Below are 8,784 nucleotides of genomic sequence, written 5' to 3' on the forward strand. Positions count from 1 at the left end.
CCCCTCATTTTATTAAAAGCTAAGCATTCCTTAGCTATATGGTCCGTCCCTCCACAAACAAAGCAAGGTTCTTGTGGTTCTGCTTGAGCAATTGTGTACGGTTTTTGGCCATTTTTCGCCATTAAGACCTCAAAATGTTTTTTCAAAGCTTCGAGTTTGGCCTTAACACTATTCTCTTCTCGAAGTTGATAGATCCCATAAGGTTTATGTCAGTTGGTGCTATCAGTAGTACTTAGACCAGTCCAGGTGTGAGATCTTTTTGCGATTTCTTCGAGATATCCAAGAGCATCGTCTGGCTCTTTTTCAAGGAATTCACCATTGCATAACATTTCTACAAATTTGCGCTCATGACTCATGAGGCCTTCATAGAAGTAACTGACCAAACGCTAGTTCTCATAGCCATGGTGTAGGCACTAATTCAACAGATCTTTGAATCTTTCCGAAACTTGATAGAACGTTTCATTGTCCTTTTGGGAAAATGTGGAAATCTGTCGTTTTAGATTGTTGGTCTTATGGATAGGGAAGTGTTTCAGAAAAAAAGACATGGTCATTTCCTCCCATGTTCCAATAAACCTAGGTCTCAAAGAGTATAACCAACTTTTGACTCTATCCTTCAAGGAGAAAGGGAAGAACTTTAGTCGCACAGAATTGGCATTTTCAGCTCGGTTATAGAACATGTCTACTACCTCTTCAAATTCTCTAATATGCACGTATGAGCTTTTGTTTTCAACTTCATGAAATGTGGGCAAGAGTTGAATCATGCCAGGTTTATAGTCTAACACGAGCGTATTAGGAGAGAATATAATGCATAAAGGCATGAAAGTGCGAGTAGGATGGAGGTAGCCATTGAGATTTCTTGGTTGGATTTCATCATTGCGAGCCATTGCGAATATATTATTATCAACTAAAGTTTGTGGAGAAGCAGGAATGGTGGAAGGAGTTCCGGAAGGAGTGGTAGATGAATTAGAAGAAGTTTCACTAGAAGTTTCGTGATGATTCATCCACTCTCGGAAATGCGAATTTATTTTATGCTTTTATTTTTTTTATTTTGATTTTTATTTTGTTAAACTTGTTCCCAAGTATATTTAGAGGTTTTAGGGTGATCTCCAATGCCTTACTAGAACTCCTCGAGGTTGCTGAGTAAGTATGATGGATCACAAGTTAAAAAATTTCGACCAAACAACCTTTAAGCAGAGTGAAATTGCTTATTTTGATAGAACAAGCTTGGTTTTCTTATAGTAATAAGTTAAAAAACGTAATAGTGCAAAGGTATGTGCTTGAAGGTCGATTGGGAAGGTTGCCAAGGTACTGCTTTAGACCTACACTTGCCTAAACAGAACTCCGCGAGGTTCCCACGTAAGTGTGGGGGGTAACGCTATCACAAACCTTATTTAACAACCAATCTTTCTAGACAGAACAATATCGGTTCTTACAATTTGTAATATTACACAATTATTCTCAATACTAAGCGTTTTATGATTGGAATTTTAAGAACAATTTTATGCCTTTTTTTTCAAGGAAGAACTAAATTCTAAGGAAGACTAAGGAAAAAAGAATGAAAAGTCTAAACTAAGAAACCTAAAGAAAAAAAATAGTCAACACAAAAATAAAGAAAAGAGAAATGAAGTGAAGATAAATTAACAAGCTTAATCTTTTTTTTCTTACAAATATTTATTAAATTGAAAAAAATTAAGAAAGAGAAATAAAATTAGAGTAAATGAAAAGAAAAAAAATATAATTTTATATATTTATATTTATATAATTTTTTATATGTACAACCAAAAAGAAAGAAAAAAATATAATATGTATTTTTTGGTTTTTTTTTTCTTACGTTTATTTGTTTTTTTTATGTATATTTATATATATAATTATTTTTGTTTTACCAAAAGAAAAAAAAATATATAACTAATATTTTATTAAAAAATATTCAAATTAACCAAAGATTAGCAAATAGAAATAACAATTTTTTTTTTAATAAATCACACACATTTGGAAGAATACTATGTTAACACAATATTCATACTAACAAAAATACAAATAAAGTTACTAACATCTTGGTAAAATTTTCACTAAAACTCTTGAAAAACTACCTCCCCAGCAACAGCGCCAAAATTTATTTAACGCCCAAATTATGACAACCACTAAGTGGTAGTTGTAGTAAAAGTCGGGCGTTTGATCCACAAGGAGGTAACTTAAAATCAAAAGATTAGTAGAAAAATAACACAAAAAGTTAGTAACATGAAATAAATAGAACTGGAAATGAAAATAGATTTGAGATTTTTTTTGTTGTCTTTTTGATGGAATGATAAAATGAGACAAGTGAAATAAAAATAAGATATAATCAAGAGTTGAAAAGTAGAAATGTTTCAAGAATCATCCATATGCTTGTTTAGTTACTTAGTTACTTGATTTACAGAATTAAATAAGTAAATAGTTCACATCCTAACATTTACTTGGAAAATCTAACATTAAAGTCTATATTCTTTTCTAGCAAAAGTCCATTTGAGTTATAAAGTTTTTTACTTTAGGATCACAATGTTAATCTTATGAAAAATCTAAACATGACAAAATACCCAAGAGCAATATTGCAATAGAAGATTAGACATAAACATATGTATCAATATTACTTTTACTAATTAGAAACACATAGAAAGAGCATGAAAAATCCTATATATTATTTGCACAAGTAAATAAAGATAACAAAATAAAGATGAGGTTGAAAGAACATAAAAAACTCAAAATCATTATATTAAGAACATAGTAAATCAAAGTAGCAAAATAACATCACTAGTATATGGAATCATCCCTAACCTTCATAGGAAGATTAGGCCATTATGCTCATCATTCGCACAAAATTCTAAGAAGAAAATGAGTAGAAATTTCGCTATAGTTTCTTTGCTCTAAAATTTACATACTAAATGTGAAAGAAGAATCTCTATTTATAGAATAAGAAAATAAATAAAAAAAAATTAAACTACAAAAGGGGTTTACAAAATGAATTTGAAATATTAATAATAAAATATGATTTTGAAAAATCAAATCTTATTATTAATATTAGCCTAGCTATTTTAGTGAATAGTCATCATGCCCATTTTTCTAAATCAACACAAAATGGGAGCTTTAAAGCTCAAAATGGAAGGGTACAAGACCCAAAGTGCACACAAAGTGGGTTAGAAGAAGACTGGTTGTAACGACCCAAATTCACTAATAAGGCTTAAGGGCCTTGATTAGTGTGCCAGGAGGGCATTATTGGAATAATTTTGATCTAATGAATAATTATGTGTTTAATATTGTTTATATGATTATAAAATGTGGTATATGAATATGTGATAAATGTGAGAACCACATTATTATGCGGACAGGCTCATTGAGCACGACTCAAGATGATTCTAGGGTCAGATAGCGGGAAAGTCATAATGGGGTTTAAAGTTATGACTTTAGAGAAGTCAGGAATGTTATTAGAAAGCGGATAGTGAATTGGGTTACCGGGACATGAAAATAAATTTATGGAGATATATTCGAGGTTAGGATGTCTAGGCGGGAATAATGGGGGATTTTACCATTTTGGCCTCGGGGACGGTTCCGGTACCCCGAGCCTCGGGGTTAGCTTAACACGCGAGTCAGACTTACGGAAGCCTTTAGAAGAAATATAAACCGACCTTAATTTAGCACTTAGGCTCTTTTTCTCTCTCTTGCTCACGTTCAAGGAAAACACTGAAGGAAAAATACAGTGAATCAAAGGGGAAACAAGCTGGGATTTCTGTGATTTGGGGGTGAGGAATTGAAGGTCTAGCTCAGAGAATTATCAAGCTTTAGAACAGGGATAAAGGTGAGTATTTAACTCTGTTTTCTGTGGTTGAATTATGAATTTTTGCTGGGTTTAGTTGGGTGCTGAAACAAGTTTGGTTATGGTGTTTAAGGCTGAATTAAGGAGGAGATTTTGGAGACTTGGCTTGGCTACAGTTTGGTGAAGAGGTTCTACAACAGAGGTGAGTTTTAATTTCTGGTTTGAAGGTCTTAGATTGAGTTTGGTGGTTGGTTTATGTGTGTTTAAGCATTTGGGTTGCAGAAATTGAAGGGAAGTGATTGAGTAGGTTAGGCTATGTTTTCTTGGGAGATTATGCTATTTAGATCATGCTAAGAGGTTGGGAATTAGGTGGTTAAGAGTTGGGGAGTTTTGGGATGGTTTAAGGTAAGGGTCTAAGCTCTTGAATGGTGGAAAAACTGGGTTCGAAGGGGAGGGCCGCGGCTCTGTTCTAGAGCGCCGCGACCCTAGCATGCAAAGAAGGCAGGGAGGTTCGGCCAAGGGGGCGCGCCGCGGCGCCCAAGGCAAGGGCCGCGGCGCGTGTGTGGTTCAAAGTGGGGTTAGTTTCTGTTTGAGGAAGGGCCGCGGCTAGGCTTTGGGGGCCGCAGCCCTTGGTTGCACACTTTGGATTTTGAGGGTTTTAGGCATGGAGAGTGGTCTTGGGTGCTCGGGTTTGGTTTCACCACCGTGCTTGGTGGAATTATGAGTCCTGGGAGTTAGTTTTGTAAATTGGAAACCTATATTTGGATATTTATGAAACCCTATACTTTGATTGTGGTTAGGTGATAAGAGCTTGGGCTCGGGAACGAATCGTGCTTGAGGGGCGTTGCTCATAATTCAATAACCGTTCAGACTAAAGGTAAGAAAACTGCACCCGAGTGTATGGTTTTGAGTGGGACTAAGTGCTCCCGAGTGTTGTATTGTGTCATCGTTGGTATTATGCCAAGGGACACGCATAAGCGGTCTAAGAGTACCGTTCATGAGTTTAGCGCACGGGGCGCGAATTGGCCATTGTGTGCCGGAAATAATAGGAGAACAGAGGGAGCTGCCTGTGAGCGCTAGCCCTGGTCATCGTCTGTACACTATGTATTTGAGCTGAGATGCTTAGTTTATGAAATACTTGACTGTTGATACACTCGAGTTGATGAGATGCTATATGTGTAATTGATTTGTTACTAGTTGTTCATGCTCTGTTGTTTCTGTGTTTTCTTGCTGGGCCTTGGCTCACGGGTGCTACGTGGTGCAGGTAAGGGCAAGGGCAAGCTGGACCAGGCCTGAGGTGGAGAGCTCCGAGGTGTAATGTACATAGCCAGCCGTTCGATCACCACGGTCGAGGAGTGTGTCAGGACAGAGATTACCTAACAGCTCGCTTTTGCCTTAGTATGGCCAGTCGATGTATCTAAACGTTGTAACTTTTGTAAATGGCTTTTAAACTGTCAATTTTGGGATCCCATGTTCGTAAACAATGTTTAGTAATGAAAATGTACTTTTGAGACCAAGACACTTTTAATCCTAGTTCCTCTACTATTTCAGTACACACTTTTACTTTAATGACTTGATTAGCAAGTCTGGCACTTTATAAACACACAGTGTAGCGGTCTTGGCTATCCAGGGCGTTACACTGGTGGTAGATGAAGTTTTGACCCAGCCGTAGCTAATGGGAGAGAGACATGTGTGCGACTGTCAGCTGAAGGCAAGGGGCTGGGCGCATGTAACGCCCTGGGTAACCAAGACCATTACACTGTGTATTTATAAAGGTGCAGGACTTGCTAATCAAGTCTATTAGTTGAAAACGTGTCACTAAAACATTAATAAATTAGGGTTAAAAAGGTTTTGGTCATAAAATATACATTATATATATATTTAAACATTTTGTACAAGGGATCCCAAAAGAAAAAGTGTTTGAAAGTCAGTTTACAAAATTTCAAGGCATAAACAACTACTAGTCACTCTATGTGCAAAACAGACATTAGGGTCCTCCTGTTCCTGTCCCTCCCTCAACCGTGGCGGCTGGGCAGCTAGTCATGTACATTCTACCTTCAGAGCTCTCCGAATTAGGGTTGATCAAGCTTACCCTTGCCTTTATCTGCACCATGTATCACCCGTGAGCCGAGGCCCAGCAAGAAAATATATCGTCACACCACAAACAATGGTAACAATTTAATAACTATTTAAGCATGTTCATACATTTAGCAATCCACATTAATCACATAACTCATAGACATAACCAATAATCCACAAGCTAATACTCAGCTATTCGGCACATCATGTTCAATAGTTAACAATGATAATCAGATCACACAATAATTAGGGTCGACGCCCTTAGCCCGCACCCTCTGTTTACCGCACTGACTCTGGTCCGCTTAAACCGAGCTCATTGAATATTAAGCTATCCTCAGCAACCAGTGGCTGAGTCGCACCCTGTGCCAATGTAAACTCTGGCACTCTTAGGCCGTTGGTTTAATAATCTCATGGCACAATACCAACTTTCATAACACATACAAGAACAGGGAACCCTTAGTCCCACTATAAATTCACAATCGGGTGCAGTTCTCTTACCTATGTTCCGAGCTTCTTGAGCACCGAAATCCCGAGCGTGGTCCTCTAACCCAAGCCTCGCCGAAAACCTAGTCACAACACATACATAGCCCTCTCATTACTAACCAATTCATACTCATCTCCTAGAACCAATCCAGTGCTCTCAGGAACTCCCGTTTCCCCACACAAGGTAGCGAAAGCATCCCCCGAGCCCCCTGAGCCAAAACCCTAAAATCCCAAATTTCCCTTTCTTGAAATTAGCCTAGCGCTGTGGCACAACCCTATAGGGGCCACGGCGCCCAGAGTGGTCCCCATCTCCTGATTCAACCTAGTGCCGCGACACGGAAGAACAAGGCCGCAACGTCATACGCGAACCCAGAAAATTGGGTTTTTCCCCACATTTTTCCCGAGCCAAAACTCTTCCAAATCAACCCCAAGGTACACCCAAGTCCCAATTCAACCTAAAACTCCAGATAAATAGTATGGAAACTTAGAAACCACAGCAAAAAACACAAACACACAATCAAACCCAAGAATCACCTAATGGCTCAAAATTCCCAAAACTTAAACCACCCTTCAGAATATTTAAACCACACCAGAAATTAAACTTAAGAGATGCATGAAACTCTTACCTCAAGTAAAATTTCGACCTTGAGCTGCTTCCCAATCAAATTCCAAACTTAATTCTCTTGATTCCCAAGCTGAACCTCACCAAATCTTCATTCCAATGACCCACAAAATAAAACACAACTTAGCTCACTAATTCAACACTTCCAGCAAGAATTCATCAAGATTTGAATTAAAACTTACCTTTGATCCTAGCTAAGCCCTTTATGCTCTTGAGTTTCTGCTTTAAAATCCTCCAAAACCAACACCTTAGAGAGGGAGAGGGAAAGCTGATTGGGAGAGGAAGAGAGAAAGACTGAAAGTTTCCTTCTAGTTATTTCCTTCTAATTCTCTTCTACATGCATCAGCTGCCTTATTGATCAAAATCCCCTTCTATACAAAAGGTCCAAAATACCCTTGAGCTTATTTAAATCCTTAAGTGCTTCCAAGGGCAATTTAGTAATTTCACTCAAATCCCGCTAAGTCCTCAAGTATTCCTAAAAATCCCCAACATGTCTAAACCATTACTAAATTACTATCCGCTTCTCAATAATTCCCGAACACATTATAATATTCCCAAAATACCCCTAAGCTCCTCCCGAGCCAGGTATTTGACCCCGTTGTGACTTTCTAACTAAATGGCTCCCTAGGACCGTCCTGGGTCATGCATCACGATTATATCACCACTCACACGTGGTATCAATCACAGTATATACAAATATCACATTTATGCCCTTAACGGGCTAAAATTACAAATATGCCCCTAGCAACCAAATGGGTCCCACATGCATATTTCATATAATCATTCAAGCATGCTAAACACATAATTATGAATTAAACTACTTAATTCACACATAAACCAATCATGCCCTCCTGACACACTAATCAAGGCCCTTAAGCCTTATTAGTGATTTTGGGTCGTTACAACTATCCCCTCCTACTGAGAATTTCGTCCTCGAAATTTACCTAAACAGCTCGGGATACTGATCCCGCATTACCGACTCAAGCTCCCAGGTCTCTTCCTCGACCTTGCTATTCCTCCACAAAGCTTTAACTAGCGGATTTGTCTTATTCTGTAGAACCTTATCCTTCCGATCCAAAATCTGAACCGTTCGTTCTTCATAAGAAAAATCCGTCCGCAATTCCAAGTCCTCATACTTCAGCACATGTGTCGAATCTGAGACATACTTTTGCAACATGCAAACATGGAATACGTCATGAACTCCCGACAACGACGGTGGCAAGGCCAACTTGTAAGCCACCTGTCCAACCCTTTCTAGAATCTCGAAAGGTCTAACAAACCGAGGGCTTAGCTTGCCCTTTGCTCCAAATCTTCTCACCCCTCGCAGTGGGGAAACTCGCAGAAACACATGGTCCCCGACCTGGAACTCCACGTCTCTACGCTAAGGGTCAGCGTAGCTTTTCTGTCTACTATGCGAAGCAAGCATTCTGGCTCGAATCTTCTCGATAGCTTCATTTGTCTTCTGAAAAATGTCTGGCCCCAAATATTTACTTTCACCCATATCATCCCAATGAATGGGCGACCTACACTTCCTCCCATATAACATCTCATAAGGAGCCACTCCAATCTTGGACTGATAGCTGTTGTTATATGAAAACTCAATCTACGGGAGATACTTACTCCAAGATCCCTTGAAGTCAATCACACACGCCCTAAGAATATCCTCCAACATCTGAATCGTCCTCTCAGACTGTCGATCAGTTTGAAGGTGAAAGGCTGTGGTAAACTTTAACTGAGTCCCCATGGATTTCTGCAGAACACCCCAGAACTTGGAGGTAAAGATAGGGTCTCGATCAGATACAATAGACTTAGG

At 38.7% G+C, this 8,784-nt stretch overlaps 1 non-coding gene across 1 annotated transcript; it reads left to right on the forward strand.

Annotated features, from left to right (window-relative positions):
* The first annotated feature begins 396 nt into the window (after positions 1-396).
* LOC133787757 (small nucleolar RNA R71) lies at positions 397-503 on the forward strand. The gene has a single exon (XR_009872759.1). It is a non-coding gene; the product is annotated as a small nucleolar RNA R71 (small nucleolar RNA).
* The last annotated feature ends 8,281 nt before the right edge of the window (positions 504-8,784 follow it).

The sequence above is a fragment of the Humulus lupulus genome, chromosome 6 (genome assembly GCF_963169125.1).
Source record: "Humulus lupulus chromosome 6, drHumLupu1.1, whole genome shotgun sequence".
NCBI classification, from domain to species: domain Eukaryota; kingdom Viridiplantae; phylum Streptophyta; class Magnoliopsida; order Rosales; family Cannabaceae; genus Humulus; species Humulus lupulus.